The 13712-nt window shown below is 40.0% G+C and overlaps 1 long non-coding RNA gene across 1 annotated transcript; it reads left to right on the top strand.

The window, feature by feature from the left end:
• Positions 1 to 10: 10 nt before the first annotated feature.
• Positions 11 to 1428, top strand: LOC107989948 (uncharacterized). The gene is made up of 5 exons (XR_001761463.2): positions 11 to 191; positions 310 to 392; positions 730 to 838; positions 984 to 1229; positions 1389 to 1428. It is a non-coding gene; the product is annotated as an uncharacterized LOC107989948 (long non-coding RNA).
• The last annotated feature ends 12284 nt before the right edge of the window (positions 1429 to 13712 follow it).

Here is a 13712-nt window from a genome sequence, read left to right as displayed (position 1 = left end):
TCTGCCTGCGGAGGAAACGCAGTCACACCCTCCCACAGGTGGCGGCGGGGACACCGCGGGGACACCGCGGGGACACCGCGGGAACACGGCGGGGATGCTGGAGCAGCACGGACCCCCGCTGTCCTCGGACTCTCACCGCTGCCTTACATTGCACCTGTGTTCACGGTTCCACATCAAGGAGGAAGCCAGAGGTCGGTTACCACAGAGTCAATTATACACCTGAGACTGTAGGGGGCAGAAGAAGGGACCACTCAAATGGTAAACTTTTAACTCCCTGTGTCTGTGTGTGTGTGTGTGTGTGTGTGTCAGGTGCTTGGTAATGGTTGGTGTGTTACAGTTAAAGGAACCGACAAGTCGAAGGAGAAGGAATGGACCCGGTGACCTCACACACTGTAGGTTTGAAAATTTTCTTTTCAAAATAAAAGCTCCTGGGATATTTCATTAACTCTCTGTATACGTTAAAGCTTGATTAAATTTTTTTTCCCCACCATTGTCTTCTGTAACATCTGTAACATGAAGTGTCAGAGCCACATGAAAAATGAAAAAAAAAAATTTTTTTATAATTTTATTAATATTTTTAACCCTTCCTTGTCCCGTTTTATCATTTTTTCTTTACAGATTTTTTTTAACAAAACATGTTTATTTAAAGAAAAAAATATGGTTATTTTCTTCTTAAACGAGTTGCAGACCAGAAGTAACTTGTCACTTGTTTATTTCATGCATTTTCAGGATGTAAAACTCCGCCCATCGGTCATGTGACACAGGCTGCAGCTCCTGCTGTTGTCTCCAGGAGCCGGGGGCCTCCAGTCAGCAGGAGCCACAGCGGATGGAGGAGCTGGTGAGAGCTGGGCTCGTTACAGAGCCCTGAACCCGGCACTAATGATATCTGCCAGCACGTTTCCCTCCTCACCCCGACCTCACCCCTCACTCTAACTGACACACCGTATCTCTCACCTCCTTTTTTTTTTTTGCTCTCCCTCCAGCTCCTCGTTTCTTTCTTCCTCTCCCTCCGTCACTGCCATCTGTCTGTCTCTCCGTGTCTCCCTCTGTTTGGGTGACAAAGTCAAACCCGTCTGGCTTAAAGAGGGGGAGACGCGGTGGGGGAGGAAGTAGGGGAGACTCTGCCACACTTGCCTTCTAATGAGCAGTTGCACGGCATGGCACCAGCTCAGGCAAAGTTGAAAATGGACGACACATTTCACTCGGCGGGGCCTTGATGTGACATCTGTGTGAGTGACTGTTGTGATGGCGCGGAGTCACACTGTGTGGCAGAAAGTCAAAATAAAAAAAACAAACATGATAAACAAAATCTGATGTAACGACGCACTTCTGGGAGAAACCGTACGATACGTCCTGATTTTTTTTTTCTTCTCTTCACTGTTGAACAGACAGAGACGTGACGACGTGACGACGTGACGACGTGAGGACGTGACGACGTGGCTGCTGAAGATTCTCAGTAAAGGTCAAAGTCTGTGATGGACACACGACGGACACACTTCATTAGGTACACACACACAAACACACACCAGGCAACACGCTTAACTATTGACCAATCACAAGACACAAGACAAGTAACGTTTAGTTGGCCATTAATATGTTTTCAAATGTTGGTGTTTTTTTTAATTAGCATCTAGTTTATATTTTAGCAATTAGCTATTAGGTACACACACACAAACACACACACGATCAACACTCTTAACTATCGGCCAATCACAAGACAGAGACAGCGACACGTGGCAGGTTTTCTTTTGCCACAGCAACATCCTGTCCCTTAAAAGTAATTAAATACTTTTAACCAATTTAAGAAAATTCAAGACTTATATTTAATAAGATACGTTAAGATATGTTACCATTATAGCTGTTTTCTTTCATCTAGCTACATTGAGCAGGTTTCGAATATTTCTGCTGTAACGTTTAATATGCCTTTAATATGTTTTCAAATTTTTTTTTTTTATTAGCATCTAATAAGTATGTTAGTATTTAGTTTTATTAGCGCATTCAGCTGTAGTTATATATAGTTAGATCAACACTCCTTCATGTACAGTTGACTATCTATATATATATATTGCTGACTGTTAGATATTGGTCTATATTTTTGCTGACTTTAAGTCACCATATTTGACCATTTCAACTACAATATCGTTAAACTGTAACTTTTTACAGTTAAACCTACATTTTAACTTAGCTTCTCTGAGTCATTCATTTATTCCCCCACTGGACGGGGGCGTTTGAAGTCGAGTTATTTCCACTGGTGGATGATTAACACCAGTGTCCTTAAATCAAAGCCCCGCTGGAACTGTTGCTGCAGCCGGGGCAGTTCTTCAGGGGCTGATATTTGCCTTAAGGGTTGATGATTAATAGACAGAGGACAGTCATGGAACCAAACCAAGGTGCGTGTACAGCGTGTACCCACTGAGTTCTCTGGTGTACAAATACACAGAAACAAAAAGAAAAGTCCCTGGACTAAACAGCAGGGAATTTTTATTTTGTGACATTGAGCCAAACAGCAGGAGGCAGTATAAAGTTTACGACAACTGTCTCTGAAGATCTTCCTAAATGCAAGCTAACGCCGACCAGGGTCGTTAGACTCCCTGTTGTTGTGGTCTTATTTCAATTAGGATAAGCTATGTAACCAGGCAGTTAAATATTATTAATGAATTGTTAATGTTTGGTGCCACTTGTTGAGCCACCTCACTGTGCTGCCTTGTGAAAAAAAAAGGGTTTTAGCTGGAGTTTTAAAATCATGGGGACCGGCTACGAACGTTTCGTTTGCAGATCTGTATAAAGCAATAATGTTTGACAAAACGTATACAATAGCGAAGACCCACCACCAAAAAGGCAATAAATCTGAACCAAAAGATGAGTAAAAGAGAAGCCAGGTGTTAGCCAAACCACAGCGAAGGCTAAACCAAAAAAAAAAAAACGAAGTCTGATTCTAAGCAGTCAGCAGAGCTAGCTTCAAGGCTTCACCGCAGCCTCCAGGAGCCGCCTCCGTTTGGCAGAGACACGACTGAAATGATATGATAATGGCATGCAGCCCGTGAAAAAGGCTGAAAATGGAGGAGAAAACAAACAGAGTCCATGTCATTAAATAGATGGAGACCTCTGCTCCATCTCCTCATCCATCCACCCTGACAGATATTAGCACCGTCTCCTCTCCCGGCTTATAAGAATGGGCCTCGGCGGGCGACCGAGCACGTCGCAGCACATCGGGTGCCTCGGTGTGTGCGTGTGTGCGTGTTGTCACTCTGATGTGTTTTGACAGCTCCGAGTCCCTCAATATTAAACTCCACTAAATAGAGAATGAAAACAGCTGGGGCGCCAGGTCAGATCAACATTTCAGGCCTTTTCCCCTCTCTGTCACACGTTTATTTATTTTACAGTGGAACTCTCCACACTTGTATATCATTCAAGAATTAACGGACACATCATATTTTATCATACTAAAAAAAAAAAAATCAATTTGGCAAAGCACAAGATGAAAAAAGAAAAAAAAATAAATCTAAATATATTTTATAAAACAGCTGAAATGACACCCAGAGTTAGGTCTGTCTGTTCTGTCTGTTCTGTCTGTTCCTCCAGGGTTAATCAGTTTCATCTGACTCACCTGTGCTCTGTCTGCTTGTTAGTCTCACTCGTCTCACCTGGTGCCCAGGCACTGCACCCCCCCCACCTCCTCCACCCCCCCACTCTGTCTCAGTCAGGTCATTGCTGCTTGTTGTTCCAGAATCTTCCTGTTCTATGTCCTGCGTTTGATTCTGGTTCTAGTTCTCCTCGAGGTTCTGTCGTCTCTGTCGTCTCTGTCGTTCCTGGAGTTCTGTGAGTCGAGAGTTAATTACCTGATTATTAAGATGTTAAACCAACTTTTTCACCTCTTCCTCCCTTATGTTTTTTTTTATTTCAAAATAGTAATTACTAAAAGGTTGTGCGAGGTTGGTTGAAAGTTCACAAAATGTTTAGGAAAATAGTTGAAAAATAATAATAATAATGTAATTACATCACATTATAATACCTCTAGCAGAAGCTTTTATCCAAAGTGACTTAACATTTGAGTCAGTCAATCATGAATCAAGCTACAGTAAACGCAAAATACAAAAACAATAAATAATAATAGATAGTCATAGACTTACAGTCTTGCATGTTTGTTTAAATATTATAAATTTATTATTAACCATAGCTAAAAATTACTTAGAAATAGCAATAAGGTAGCTAAATTCACCAAAAGAACACTTGCAGCTTTGAACCAAAGTACCATAAACAGTTTGGCCAAAAACAAAAATCAAAAATTTGAAAATGACGACAACAACTACAGCACAAGTAAAGAATTAGAAAATCACCAGAAAAATGTTGTAAAGATTTACTAAAAGTTAGCCCGTAAATATCCTTAAATGAAGCTAGTAGTTAGCTGATTGTTAGCGTCTTTTCATTTTGTGGCAATTACAGACTTTGTTTACCTTCTCTTTTTTCCAAAGTAGAATATTGGCTGCAGGATGAGAGCATGAACAGCCTGTTGTATGAGTATTTAAAGGAGTATTTCTGATTATTTTGAATTGCCTCCAGCTCTAAACGTCGGCTAATTTTTGTGGTTGGCTAATCCAGGCAGTTAATTGGAGACAAACCTCTGATGAACACATCATCGTCAATTAGTCTTGGAAGCTTGAACGCACAAATGGAGGTTACGGGCCCTCCCACTATTTCCAGCCCTCCAGAAGACCCTCCACCCTCGGTGGGAGTTAGAGTCTGTCAGGATGCTCGCACGCTGCCTTTCATCAGAGCCGCGCCTCCTCCTCTTATCAAACCACACCTGGGACAGCGGCACTTTGTTTGGTCTCACTTTGATTAATTGCGGACACGGAGAACAGCTCTATTTACTGCATGTAGGTCAGGATGACGCTGCTGAAGGCATTAGTCGGTGGCCGAACCTTGATGTGCCCAAAAATATGTACGGCTTTGCTTTGACTTTATTTACTGTGAGAGTCAGCGGGGCCGGGCGGCAGCTGGCGCCCGCACCAGCTCCCAAAATATTTACTCGCTCCAGAAATGGGACAAAATGCCTTTGGACCAGAAGGATGTGGACACTGCTGCCCAGGCGCTGTTTAGTCTCTTTAACCCTGGGAACAGCAGCGCTCAGCAGTGGAGCCTGAAGCAGTCACTGGGGGGGAAGGGTTGGGGGTTTGACACCCCGCTGATGAAACTCAGCAGCTTTTCACTGTATCGACCAGAAATAAAGCCAAAAGTAAAGACGTTTGTACAGTATTTCCCCAGAGGATGAGCAGGAGTGTGAGTCCCCTTTTCCTCCCTCCCTCCCTTTCTTTCCCTCCTTTCCTCTCTTCCCCATGGAATTACAATTGAATTCTAAATTTCACCCTTTTTTTCAAATGTTATAAATAGTCAAAAATGCCAACATTTTAGCAATTTCAGCCGCTTTCTCAAACGTCTCTCTACTTTTCATTTTGAGCATATTTTACTTTTTTATAAATTAATTTAGCCTTAAATTTAAAAAAAGGTTTGCTTCTCTTTTTAGTAATTTTATGCCTTTTTTTAGGTTTTGCTAGCTTTTCAGCCACTTTGCTAACAGTAAACCATCCATGTTGGTAAACTATCGAATTGTTTAAACCTCAGATTTATTATTCTGAACATCTTTGTGACCATTGACATGATGAGTTGCTGTATATTCACAACTATCATAATTAACTTCTTCACATCTTAATATTTTGTAGCCATTTCTTTGTCACGTTGTGGCTGTTATTCCGAGCTGACTTTTAACTTTCCCCTTGGCTGAAATGTAGTGTGTGAGTTTTTTTTCTTTATCTTTTTAGTAATTTAATGTCTTTTTATTAGCCTGTGCTAACTTACTCCAGTTAGGCTAACAGAGGTGCTACCCTGGTCTTGGGGTCAGGTGTGTTATGTGTCGTGGTTAGATTCCTGCCTGCTTTGCAGAAAGTTTTTTTTAACTTTTCATATTTTCAGACTCTGCTCTTTAAACGTTGTTACTTTTGTAACATCATCTCCAAATAGCCTTGGGTTTGAATTCGCTGCCTGAACTGATGACACATGGATTAAAGCTGCGCGTCCTTCACAACACGTCAACTTTGACAATTATGTCAGGGTTTAATGGGTCTGTAAACCCTGGAAAGGAGAGTTTACGGAGCAGTCGCTCTATGGAATGCGTTTGTGCAGCACTTGCCAAGTCGTTCAGGTAGAAGCTTGAAGAAGAGCAGAGAGGAAAAAAGACACAATGGTGCAGACGTGCACAGGCAAATGTTCTCCGTTTGGTTCCAGTGGTGGAGGTGGAGGAGCGGGAAGGAGGGACTCGGACGAGGAGGGGTTCTTTCGAAGAAAATCATTTCAATCTCTGAGCCTTTTCTCCCTAGTTTCTGAGATCGTAGCGGAACATTTTGTCAACGTTTTCCTCCTCTGTTGCTCAACTTCTGCGTCAGAGACGCGACCGTAAGCATCAACACGCCGCATATCCTCACAATCTTCTCTCTGCACGACACTTCTGCAGAAGTCCAGCCCAGCCCAGGCCTGGACTGACAAAATCTGCCTCCACATCTAGTTTCTGGTGAACAAGTTCAGTCTGTTTCTGTTTACAGTACGAGTGCAAAAAAATGCACTTTGACTGACTTCCATTTGAATGACCAACATTCAGTGGATCCCAGCTGTTGGGAAGGAGACGCAGCAGGAACTTCACTCTGATGTTTAAACTAAAAACTCCAAAATTTTACATTTTTAATACAAAACAGAATTACCTTAAAAATCAGAAAGAATCATGAGATGTTTATAATCGTGTTTTCTCTTCAGTGACGCTGCCCTCTGCCTGTCTTTTTATCCTTTTTTTTCTGTTAAATAAAGAAAAGTTTACTTGTGGACGATATTATTGGTTAATGCATTAATGTGATTTAAAGATGAAGAACTCAGGTCAAATCCAAACTTTATTATTTGAATTAAAAAATGGTGTTAATTTCCTTTTTTCAATGGAAGAATACATCAGACATATACATGACAATTCAAACTGTGCTTATAGCACCCTCTGTAGGTGATGGAGGGGAAGCTACATGCAGTATTTTCTTTTTAAACATCAACCCAATTCCCTTTGATTTTTACAATGTTGAAGTTATTAAAGTAAATTTACGGCTGTATTTCAGTCGATTTGAATTTGCTTTTTGTTATTTTTGTTTATTTTTTTTTTGGCCTCTAATATTAGACTATAAGAGAAAAGGTGTCAGTTATTAAATAAAAAATATTAGTTTATTTAGTCAAATCAATTTTATCTTCACTCCTTCACCCTATTTGATCAGTGTTTTCTTTTCCTCTCCTGTTTCGACAGGAGGTTTATGATGAACTTTGTTCATTTACAGTAAAGGGAAACTCCTCACCGTGTTGTTTTTATTACAGAGGGGGGAGGTGGGGGGGGCAGCTGACAGTTTGGAATCAGGTGTTTGGTTCTAGAAGAGCTGACATTTACAGGAAAGTGATGTTGGAGGTTGTTTTCCTTTCACTCTGACTCTGATACACCGTAACAAAGACTGTCGTTGACTTTGGAGAGAAACGATCAGCAGTTAATGGATGAAAAAAAAACATAAAAATCTGTACGATATAGTCAGAAGTATACTCTCTGTTTTTCTTTTTATTAATTATATGTTTTATTCCTAATCTTCATCAGTTGTATTAACTGCTTCGGTAGTCTAGCGGTTAGCATGCCTTCCTTGGAAGCAGAGAGCTCGAAGTTTTGGGTTCGATTCCCACAGGAACTCCATACTTGTTACCAGTTGCAGCAGATCTGCTTTTAATAAAGAAAAAGTTCAATTTAATTTTTTTCATTTATTTCATAACCAATTTCTCAGAGTTTAACATGGAATGCACGGACCTTCCAGAATGTTCTTAAGCACAATGTGAAAATCTAATCCTGTCGTTGACTTTTTTTCTTTGTTTTTTTTCCTCTCTCTCCTTGTGTTTGTTTGTCCACCGCGCAGGTCGATGGCCGAGCCTGGAGTCTGAAGGTCTCTGAGTGGTCAGCGTGGACCGGAGACGGACCATGTGAGTACACACAGATCACACCACTGACCTACTGTGTCACCACACACACACAGAGCCAAACAGACAGGAGTCAGTCGACAGTTCTGTGGAACTGGACCAGGACTGAGCAGCAGTTCCTCTCAGTGACTGTTGTCTGACTCTGGTCTCCTTCATGTCTGGACTGAACTCGGTCCAGCACGTTTCTACAAACACCTTGATGAATTGTTGCTTTGATGAGAGGGAAATGATTCAAGTCTCCAACTGGAGCGTCAGTGTGTGTGTGATTCTGTCTCTCACTGTTGTGTAATCAGTACTACACACACACACGTACACAGCACAGATGTAAGGGCTAATGGTTTCGGTGTGTACATGTTGTACATGTTGTGTTGTTCTGTCAGTGATGCCGACTGTTAGCCAGCACGTTGTATAAAATCCAGGCTAATTGTCTACGTCTGACTGTGCACTAGTTGTTGTTTTTGTTTTGTTTTAGCGCGGCCGTGTCTTTGTCTGTGTTTCTTTTTAAATTCACTCTGTCGGGCAACAGAAATGCCACACACACACACACACACACACGTATCCAAACACTTTGATACACACCTTCACACACACATACTGAGAAAATTGTCCGTCTCATCTTTACATGCATCAGTGGCTGCACCTAAAAATAACGTGGCTCTCACTGCCTGACTCTGAAGAACAGACTCTGAAGAACAGACTCTGAAGAACAGACTCTGAAGAACAGACTCTGAAGAACAGACTCTGAAGAACAGACTCTGAAGAACAGACTCTGAAGAACAGACTCTGAAGAACAGACTCTGTGAAAGGGGGGGGGGGGGGGGGGTGCTACCTACAGGGGGCAGGATGGGCTGGATTACAATAGAACGGAATCGATGGATTAGATTAGATCAGAGTAGAATAGATCTGGATGGAATAGAATATATATAAAATGGATTGGAATAGAATAAAATGGAATGGATTCGAATTGAAAAGAGTAGAATAAAACAGATTAGATCAGATTAGAGTAGATTATGTCAGAATAGTCTTCCTGTGTGACCGTGTGTGTGTCAGACAGAAAAAAAAAAAACCCCACCGTTATTTGGAAACTTTATTTGTTTATGACGTGGTAACATTTTCCCAGTAACTAAACACCCGGTTCTTTCAACACCCTCGTCCTCGTCTGTTTGGTTTAGTGACTAATTGTTGTTCCTGGTGAGGACAGTCGCAACGTTGCAAAACCGGTGGTACGATAAGACAGAGGACACGTCCTGACCTGTCTGCTCTCTTCTTCTTCGTCTTCTTCTTCTTCTTCGTCTTCGTCTTTTTCTTCTTTTTCTTCTTCTTTTTCTTTTTCCTCTTCTTCTTCCTCCCCTTCTTCTTCCTCTTCTTCTTCCTCCTCTTCTTCTTCCTCTTCTTCTTTTTCTTCTTCCTCTTCTTCTTCTTTTTCTTCTTTTTCTTCTTCTTTTTCTTCTTCCTCCTCTTCTTCTTCTTCTTCATCATCTTCTTCTTTCCCTTCTTCTCCTTCTTCTTTGTCCTCTTCTTCTTCCTCTTCTTCTTTTTCTTCTTCCTCTTCTTCTTCTTTTTCTTTTTCTTCTTCTTCTTCTTCTCCTCTTCTTCTTCTTCTTCTTCTTTTCTTCTTCTTCTTCCTCTTCTTCTTTTTCTTCTTCCTCCTCTTCTTCTTCTTCTTCATCATCTTCTTCTTTCCCTTCTTCTCCTTCTTCTTTTTCTTCTTCTTCGTCTTCTTCTTCGTCTCCTTCGTCTTCTTCTTCTTTTCTTCTTCTTCTTCCTCTTCTTCTTCTTCTTCCTCTTCTTCTTCTTCGTCTTCTTCTTCTTCTTCTTCTTATCTTTAGTGTTGTCCCATCAGCAGTCTTGTCTTGTCATGTCACATGACTATCATGACATCATCTCCTTCCTTTAAGGCAACATGAAGAATAAAAACATCATTTGACGTTGTTTAACAAGAACAGGTGACATTTTAATTGACGTGACTCTGGAATCTCCTGGCATGTCAAGGGTTCGTCGTCACACCTCGTGGAAAATGTCGTTATCGTTGTGTTGGCGTTGGTTTTGCCCCGGGCGGGGGACGTGTCGCCACATCTCCGTGACTAATCAGGAACTCCGAAAATGGTAAACGGGGAGGCGGTTTGATCAAAGTTGATTCTGAGCAGGTTTTTACTCCTTTCCTTGGTTTTCTTCACCCTCTCCTCCTCCTCTTCCTCCTCCTCTCAACTCTCTATCCATCTTCATCGCCATCTAAACAAATTAGGAAGTAAATGAGGAGGGAGGAGTGACGGGGGTGATGAGGCGAGGAGGAATGTCACCAGAATGTCAGGAGACGGAGGAGGAAACCAAAGTGAGGAGTCTGAGTGAAGAGAATCAGAAACAGTAATGATTTAAAAAAAAAAAAAAGAATTCCCAGACCTGACAGGAAGTGATTAATGAGTCCAGATGTTGGGAAGGTTTTATGTTGGGATGAATCATCACATTCTCAATGACGAAGCAAAAACATTACCAGCTCATTTCCTCTTATGTAGACGCTGACGACACGTCAGGATAATTACCTTCACAGATTACAGACATGGGGGGGCGAGGGGGGGCGACGGGGGGTTAGTCATCTCTTAAACTAACCTTCGGCTTCTTTGGCTAATTCGGCTAATTTTCTATATCCTCTCTGTCATGTTTTTAACCAACTCAAGGTAAATTCCTTTCCTTTGACCAACATGGAGCTATAGATTGTTAACCTTTGTGTTTGTTTTTCGTTAGCCGTTAATCAGCGAACATTTTGGCTACAATTTAGCATTTTGTTCGCTTGTTTTTATTTCCTTTTTCTTTGATAATGAGTAACGTTGACCTTTAAGGAATCTGTGGTCTGGTATCAGTCACTTCTTTTAGCAATTTGAGCTAACGTTTTTTTCAATGTTGGAGCTACAAAGGCTAGCTTTTAGTCATCTGTTTCTGTTTCTGACCAGCTGTTATCTTTTTTAAAAAACTATTTGGTAAAGTTATGTTTTAATCTGATTAATTTAATTAGCTAAACTTGAGCGATTCAGTGACAAAATAACAGCAAAGTTGTTTGTTTAGTTTCTTTCTACCTAATGATGACTTTTGTTATCCTCTTCAGCCTCTTTAGCTTAGCATATTAGGCTAACAGTTGTCTCTCTCAGGCTTAAATTAAACCCTGACGACCCATGATGCAGTGGTCAGGTCATCTGTTGTTAACATTAATATAAATAACATCCAATAATATCTGTGTGATATAAAATGAAAACAACTTGTTTGCAATAACGAAAAAAAAACTCCCAGACTGAATAACAAATAATTATCGGCTCCTGATCTTCTGCTTCCTTAAGCGTGAATGATCACATTCCCATTGATTTGGCCGAATACGTGACGTCTCCCCGTTTCCCCCACAGCTGACAAATAAGGCAAATGACTTCCCAGACTGGAGACAAAAATGCGGTACTTTCTTGGCCCCAGTTATTTCCTCCTCCTCAGAGCAGGACAGTTAAATTGACTAAATGTTTCACGCTTTTGTTCCACGTTGACATCGCAGCCGTCCGATCCATACCTCTGCTCCATGAACACACGTAGACTCCAGTGAAGCCACTTCACTGCTGCTCCTTCTCCTCATCCAGCTAATTATAGTATCAGTGCACACCAATAAGTGTGTGTGTGTGTGTGTGTGTGTGTGTGTGTGTGTTGATGAGACAGCCCAGCTTGTGGGCCCCCAATGCCAGCGTTCTGGCATCTTTGATTGATTGAACGAGCAGCAGCAAAATGAATCATGGAAAAGGATGAGATAAATCCACAGGAAGGAAATTGCTTTTCCTTTCACCAACTCAATAAAACTGTTCTTATTTGTAGCATGACTCAACACACGGACATGTTTGTACTCTCTGACAGAAAAAACACAAAAAAAACGTGTGTGTACATTTTAGATAATGTTCTGTGCAGTTTTAAAAAGATTACATTTACATATTGTTTGGCTGTTTTTTGGGTTTTTTTTTTAGTTAGCGTAGCTCTTTAATGTGCCTGAGCTAATGCTAAGGTGTTTACTTAGAGGAAACCTGAGGCTACGTTTCAGTAATTCTTTCTTTATACATTAGCTTTTTAGCATAAGCCTCCAGTAAAATGTACGCAATATTTTGCTTTCCCTTTGGCTTCCATTTCTGCAAGCTAACGTTGAGTTATATTAAAGCTAATATTACTTACCTTTCTGTTGTAGTTAATAATGGCCAATATTACATTTTTTTTTAGCTTTCTTTGGCATACAAACTAATATTTAATTTTTTTTTTTTTTAGCTTTCTTTGGCAAACAAAGTAATATTTTAATATTTATACTTTTGACCCAGATTTGTACAGTTAATTTTTGGCTGATTTTCGGATACTTTTGTTATGTTTTATCTACACTTTTATTTTTACATTATTTATTTTACATCCATTTGGCTGTTTTTCTTTTCTTTTCTGCTAAGGCTAGCTGTTAGCTTTTCTTTAGCTTTCTTAAAATATATTCTTGTTAGAAGTTAGCATTAACATCCTTAGTTTTAGTTTAGTTTTTTTGCTTTTGGATAAATATAGTTGTGATAACTTGCAGCTCGTTGACTGAATCTAATGTTCTACTTCTCTGTTCCTCTTCATCTGCAGAATTCTTTCCTTTCATTTTCTTTTTTCCTACATTTTTAGCTTTTAATCAAAGGCAAATCAGTTTTTTTTTTACCACTTTCTAATTCTTTGTTCGTCTTCTTTCTTTCTGTCCGACTGAGTCTCTCCCACATTCTCACTCCGTCGTTTCCACTCTGCACCTCTGCCTTTTCTTTGCTCTTATTCACACATTTTAATTGCCGACTTTTCTTCCATCTTCAGAATTAATGAAATCCTTATTCATACAGAGATTTATTAGAAATTAGGGGGAACAGGCGGAGCAGGAAATGGAAAATGGAACCGTATGTTTGGATTTTTGCTCCGAACAACAGATGTTGATTATCCCACAGACAAATAATTAAACCACTCCCTTGCAAACAAGGAATACATTTCAGAAATCAACACACTTTAAAACAAATAGAAAACAAGAACCAGATTTGTCCTCCTCTTTTTCTCAGTATCGCTGCTGCCTGAAGCTGAGCTCAGAAGGGAAGGCAGTGGATTTAAGGCTCGTTTTATAAGGAAATCCTCATGACTCCACCTTTGGTATTAGCTAACATGACCTACTGCCAACATTTTGGCTCTTTTTTCTCAGTTCGACTAAACTAAACATTGAATTATATTTTTTTGCACTAATTTTCTTGTTGCTAATAGTGAGTTTTTGGGCTGAAAGTTATCGGGTTCTGTTTATTAGCCAAATAACTAAGTTATGTTTAAAAATTAAAAATGTAAAAAATAAACTATTTGGTTGACTCAGTTGACTTGGTAAAGTGCCATTGTTGGTAATATTTTTTTTTTTTGCATTTTTAATGCAGATTTCTTTACTAAAGTGCCATTGTTGGTAATATTTTTTTTTTAATTTTTTCATTTTTAATGCAGATTTCTTTGCTAAATATTTTGCTAACTTTAAGTGCTTTTCTTGGAAAAACTTTCAGATTTTCTTCGCTGACATATAATTAAACAAAGTTTGTTGTTTTAAGTGACTGATTCACTGAGATTGAATTTTAGCCAATCTGGATTTATACCAAGTTGTGCGTCTGTTTTAGCTGAGTGTT

This window comes from Cynoglossus semilaevis, chromosome 18 (genome assembly GCF_000523025.1).
Source record: "Cynoglossus semilaevis isolate Cse_v1.0 chromosome 18, Cse_v1.0, whole genome shotgun sequence".
Lineage (NCBI taxonomy): Eukaryota > Metazoa > Chordata > Actinopteri > Pleuronectiformes > Cynoglossidae > Cynoglossus > Cynoglossus semilaevis.
Note: the sequence above shows the minus strand (reverse complement) of the source record. Positions and strands in the feature narration are given on the sequence as shown.